The 6,371-nt window shown below is 42.6% G+C and overlaps 1 gene segment (V, D, J or C); it reads left to right on the top strand.

Annotated features, from left to right (window-relative positions):
- The first annotated feature begins 444 nt into the window (after nt 1-444).
- Nucleotides 445-6,371, top strand: part of LOC148526562 (T cell receptor delta constant-like) — a 30,253-nt gene continuing 24,326 nt past the window's right edge. The window contains exons 1-2 of the C gene segment in view: nt 445-516; nt 5,626-5,694.

Genomic DNA, 6,371 nt, shown 5'->3' with positions numbered 1-6,371 from the left:
CAGACCGCTCCACTCTGGAGAGCATGGGCCATGTCTCAGGCCCCCTCCTCTTTCAGTCGTTACCTCAGACCAATTGTCATCCCTTTTTTTATCAGTCTCATTGTGCACAACCTGCAGCCCTGGCCCTAACTGGTTTTAGGCAGCCAGAACCTTCTGGCAGATTCTAGCTCACACCATCAATTATGTAAAAGTGCAGTGGCGGGCTGGACTGGGGGGCAGGGTGCCATCTGCCCCCCGGGCCGGTATAAGTTTAATGATCCAGGGCCGCCTGGCTGCTGGAGGCAGACAGAGGATTCTACTCCTCTCCGGCTGCTTGGTGCTATATAATGTGTAATGAAGCATGGGCCAATAGAAAATGGCTGCCCCCACAGCAGTCTACAAAAACATGGCCGCCGTCGACCAATGGGGAACCAGGTTTCATTTCCCACAGTGCTCACTGCAGAAGGACAATTTATGCTCCAGCAGCTGCACAGCCACAAAGTTGGAAGCAGCACTCATCCTAGTTTACCTACACAGGTACCTTTATATGTCTATACTGTACAGGTACTTTTATACTGTATGTCTATACTGTACAGGTACCTTTTATATGTCTATACAGTACAGGTACCTTTATATGTCTATGCTGTACAGGTACCTTTATATGTCTATACTGTACAGGTACCTTTTATATGTCTATACAGTACGTGTACCTTTTCTATGTCTATACAGTACAGGTACCTTTTATATGTCTATACAGTACGTGTACCTTTTATATGTCTTTACAGTACGTGTACCTTTTATATGTCTATACAGTACGGGTACCTTTATATGTCTATACAGCACAGGTACCTTTATATGTCTATGCAGTACAGGTACCTTTATATGTCTATACTGTACAGGTACCTTTATATGTCTATGCAGTACAGGTACCTTTATATGTCTATACTGTACAGGTACCTTTTCTATGTCTATACAGTACGTGTACCTTTTCTATGTCTATACAGTACAGGTACCTTTTATATGTCTATACAGTACATGTACCTTTTATATGTCTATACTGTACAGGTACCTTTATATGTCTATACAGTACAGGTACCTTTTATATGTCTATACTGTACAGGTACCTTTATATGTCTATGCAGTACAGGTACCTTTATATGTCTATACAGTACAGGTACCTTTTATATGTCTATACTGTACAGGTACCTTTATATGTCTTTACAGTACGTGTACCTTTTATATGTCTATACAGTACGGGTACCTTTATATGTCTATACAGCACAGGTACCTTTATATGTCTATGCAGTACAGGTACCTTTATATGTCTATACTGTACAGGTACCTTTATATGTCTATGCAGTACAGGTACCTTTATATGTCTATACAGTACAGGTACCTTTTATATGTCTATGCAGTACAGGTACCTTTATATGTCTATACTGTACAGGTACCTTTTATATGTCTATACTGTACAGGTACCTTTATATGTCTATACTGTACATGCTTTTCTATCTAAACTATGTTTGAATAAGTCAGGGTGCTCTCATTGGACATCACCACTATGATCCTTTACTATCAATTTTATCACTAAGTGTACCTGAAAAATTAATTACATTTTATTACATGTGCCTAGTTTTCATTCCTTTGAATTTGCTAAGTGTGACCTTAGATGTTCCTGCCTGGTCAGTGTATATACTGCTTGCACACTGGGGCAAGACATCATTGTCCAACTACTACAATACCAGGTTGTCTAGGTTGATTTTTATGTCTTGCTGTTAATAATTTCCATAGCACAGTTGTTGAGTGTATATGCTCATTATATATACATATATCCCTGTTGCTTTGAAACGAACAGTGGGTCTGATTCAGCACGGATTGCAAGTCCGTTGACACACGCAGTCGGACGATTTTTGTGATCTGCGCATGCGTAAAAGATGCAGTATGCAGACCCAGTACTCGGTGATTAACAGGAACTGCTGTTTGGGGGTGGTCGTGCAGGTGTATCAGTCCGTTCGAACGCCGCTGCAGGGGCATGCATAGATTATTCACAGTGAACCCATACGCAGCCTGAATACTCACTGCATGCAGGAAGTTTAGCAATTCCTGCGTGAAGGTCATGTCAACCACTATTCTGTGTTTTGGGGCCGTATTCAATTGGCGGCGAAAAACTGAGATCGGCGAAAAGTTCTCACCGGTGATGTCATTTCGCCAGGCAAGAACTTTTCCCCATATTCAATTCCATAAACTTTTCGCCGGTGCAAAAAGTCTGCGCCTTGTAACCAGCGGGAAAGATTCGCCTCGGAAAGGAGGCGGAAAAAAGTGCAGAATTGGGGGTTTGGGGTGCAAAGTTGCGGGGACACACCTGCAGCCTTGGGACAGTACCCCTAAGGTAAACTTTCGTTTTGGGGGTGAAAAAATCCAAGGTTGTGGGACAAACTTAAAAACTAGTGAAATCGACTCCAGGGGGTCCCCCAAGTATGCCCCAGGTGTTTTTTTGATTGCAGGTGCTTGCTGAAGGTGCATTTTTTTTTTTTTTAAACGCTCTTTACCGTTTTTATTTTTTTAACCATGCTTGCACCCATTTTCATGTACCCCAAATTTGCTGGGACTACTTATTTTCACCCAAAAAACCTGCTAAATGCTATTCTTCACCACTTGTGGAAAGACGCTAAATAGCACCAATAGAGGGCATTAAAGCACCCCAAATACCTTCAGCAGGGTATCCATAGTGATCCCCCATGTCAGTGCATCTTTTGGGGGTCTCAGGCTGATTTCCCCAAATCTTTTTGCCGAATTCAGTTTCGCTGGGGCACGTTCTCACATCCTTTGCAATTGAATAGGGTGAATCGTGGTGACGAGCGTGATATTTTTCAGGAGGCAAAACTTGCGAGGACGCCGAAATCTCCGTCATGCGAAAAGTCCCGAACTTTTTGCCAGCAATTGAATACGGCCCTTGGTCTTATGGTTCTCGATTTTACCAATGTTATCACAATCTTGCACATTATTACGGATGTGAGTGAAGGTAAGGGGGCGTCTTTATGAAGTGCTGGGCGTCTTCATAATGTGGTGCGGTGGCACTGCGTATGCATTCATTAGCATATTCTCGCAGCGGCCAGGTGCATGCGATTGCAGACTTGCGATCTGTGCTGAATCAGGCCCAGTGTTTTAAATTCACCAGCCCTTCAAGGTTGACCGTTGTGCTGACATTTATGTTAGCAGCTATTATATAGGTCATCTATTTCTTATTATTCCCTGGTTGCTGGTTATTTTAATTTCATATGTTTATATGTATGCATTATATTACCATATTATTATATTATATATTTTATTATTATAATTATTTTTATATTTTACCTTTATGTGAATTATTTTTTTTTCCTCTCCCCCCCCTCACTATTTGTGTATTTGCACTTTTGTATTGTACTGTTTATTATACATGAAATTATCGTGCACAAATTGTTCACAACTAATAAGCGATTGAACGATTATCATCTCATAATTGTTCAATCACTCATTTATATCTGCTAGTGGAAGTACCCCTTTAGACATAATGGGCAGGGGTTAAAGTGGGGCAGAACTGCATTCTGTCAGTACTATTTGGAACCAGTTCCGCCTTCTCCAACCCACCTTACCTGGCCAGTCAGCCCTGCGCCGCAGGGAGTTGCCAGGCGACTGCTGAGATTTTGTTACTAGTGGGCACCCGCCTCATTCCTTACAGCGGCAGACCGAGGATGGAGTTCACTCCTGAGCTCCGGCTTCCAGCTCCCACAGTGGGCACTATGGGACAGATGTCATGATGTCTCTCCCACAGTTCCGAGGAGCAGCCAGTCGAACGGCAGCGGACGCAGGAGCGGGGCTTATGGTAAGTATTGTGTGTTAATGTTTCTTTTTGTGTAAGGGGCACTACTAATGGGGACATTATCACTGGGGCACTACTAATGGGGGCATTGCATAAGGGGCATCACTCATGTGGGCATTGCATAAGGGGCACCACTACTGTGGGCACTGCATAAGGGGCACTACCTCTGTGGGGCACTGCATAAGGTGCACCACTACTGGAGGCATTGAATAAGGAGCACTATTACTGTGGGAATTATGTGTATTAGGGGCACTAATGTGGGCATTGTGTATAAGGGGCCCTTACTGTGTGTCATAACATGAATAAGGGACACTACTACTGTATAAGGTGTAATGTGAATCAGGGGCACTATGTGAAGTGTAATGTGAATAAGATTGTGCTATTGTGTGACAACGCCCCTTTCTGCAGATGCACATATTTCTTCTCGCAGCCTCCTGAGGTGGGTAGCAGAAATGTGCGATAAGCAAAATCTTTGGGCTCCCAAACAGGAGTTTGGGTGCCCAAAGCAGTGCTTTAGGTGGGCTTAGCCACATTGCGCTGCTCAACTTGGTGCTTCTGGGCACACACATGTGGCACTCACGCACAGGTGAAAAAGCCAGGGCCACTTGATTGCCGTTGCCCCCAGGCTTAAAGTTGCCAGCCAGCCCCTGTAAAAGTGCACATATTTAATATATATTTGTAGTACAATAATATATTATAACATATATTTCATCATATTGCCACCTACACTATCCCTATCAGGTTAAGGGGTTTATTTATCAAGCAGTGAAAAGTGTGGAGAAGTGGACCAGTGGAGAAATTGCACATAGCAACTAATCAGCTCCTACCTATTATATTACAGACTGCACTTGATAAATGTTACTTGAAATCTGATTGGTTGCTATGGGCAACTTCTCCACTGGTTCACTTCTCCACACTTTTCACTGCTTGATAAATAGACCCCATATTAGCCATATACTTACAGTATAACAATATATACATAACACTTTCATTTAATGTAATAAATCGGGATACGTTTAAGAAGCCGGCGGCCGCAATCCCGACCTCCGGCTTCCCGAATCTTCTATCCCACCTAGGGTTAAATGACAGGCGTCTAAAATCTAGACGCCTGTCATTTTCCCGACGCCGGGAGACAGGCGCCCGGCATCCCGATCGAAGGGATGCCGGGCGCCGCGAGTGGACAGCCGCGGAGGGGGAGGGTTAGGTTTAGGGCACCCGGGGGGAAATTAGGGTTAGGCACCCCCCAGGATGGTTAGGGTTAGGTTAGGGGGAGGGAGGGTTAGGCACCCCTGGGGGGGAGTTAGGGTTAGGCACCCCCCCGGGGGACTTAGGTTTAGGCAGCGGGGAAGGGGGGGTTAGGGTTAGGCACTTAGAAGGGGGAGGTTAGGGTTAGGCACTTAGGGGGAAGGTTAGGGTTAGGCACCCCTAAGGAGGGTTAGGGTTAGGGGGGTTGGTTAGGTTAGTTTATACTTACCTTAGGGACGATCAGGATTTCCAGCGCTGTCAGGCTTCCGCTGCCGGGCTCTGCTCTTTTGTCGGGCTGCCGCAGCCGGGAATTGAACTGCCGGTCATGCGGCAGCCGGAATCCCATACCGCATGCTAATAAATCATAGACCTTTAATAAAATACATTGTAAATTATGTTTACATTACATATATAATGATCCACTCAGTTGATACACTCCTATATATAAAGCAGCATATAATAATATTACAAATATGTTATATTTAACTTTTATCTCAGGTTTATCCTATCCTTATAGTGTTTTTTTTCTTTACATGCACAAGGCAGATAAAAAGATGATCCTGTGCAACAGAAAAATATTGCAGAAGTGTCTTCTCACCTCATAAATTAAGGTATTCATCAAACTGCATCTGTAACTATTTTATGTTTTACTATAAATATATGTATTTACTGTAGTTTTGTTTTCATAATGTATAGATTTCTAGATCTGAGTAGACTGGCACTTCAGTTTACAAGCTAATGATCATAAAATATACAGCATATACAAGTTCTGCTGAAAAGTACAATATATATAGTATTAGAAGAACTCTATTTTATCGTTGCAACATAAGCATAGTTATTGCTGTGTGGTTTATCACTGTGGCATACGTACAGTACCACAGTGACCAAGATGTATAGGCTTCCTGTGAAAATCCCATCTGTGAAACGTGTATTAAATTACTAAATTATCTTTTATAATTGTGTTCATGTCATTGCTGCCTTTTACCTATTATTGTCTGTTGTCAGCCTTAGTATATAGAATATATACAACCTGAACACTGTGAAAAGCCTAGAAAGTATGAAAATGACATAATTTATATAATCCTATTACTATATGTAGTCACTTTTTTTACACATTTGCTAAAAAGATCTTCTTCTCTGGGGCCTTCTATAGGTTGCTACATAATATTCCAATATAGATATATATATGATGACAGACACACACATCATTTAGGTTATACACTATCATGAGCAGGGCTTCTTCCCTCTTGTGCTTTTCCTTTCCTCACTTATACCATCTTTTGATAAA

Source organism: Taudactylus pleione, unplaced genomic scaffold, assembly GCF_031769625.1.
Source record: "Taudactylus pleione unplaced genomic scaffold, aTauple2 ptg000095l, whole genome shotgun sequence".
In the NCBI taxonomy this organism is placed as follows: Eukaryota; Metazoa; Chordata; class Amphibia; order Anura; family Myobatrachidae; genus Taudactylus; species Taudactylus pleione.
This window is presented reverse-complemented; position numbering and strand designations above follow the sequence as displayed.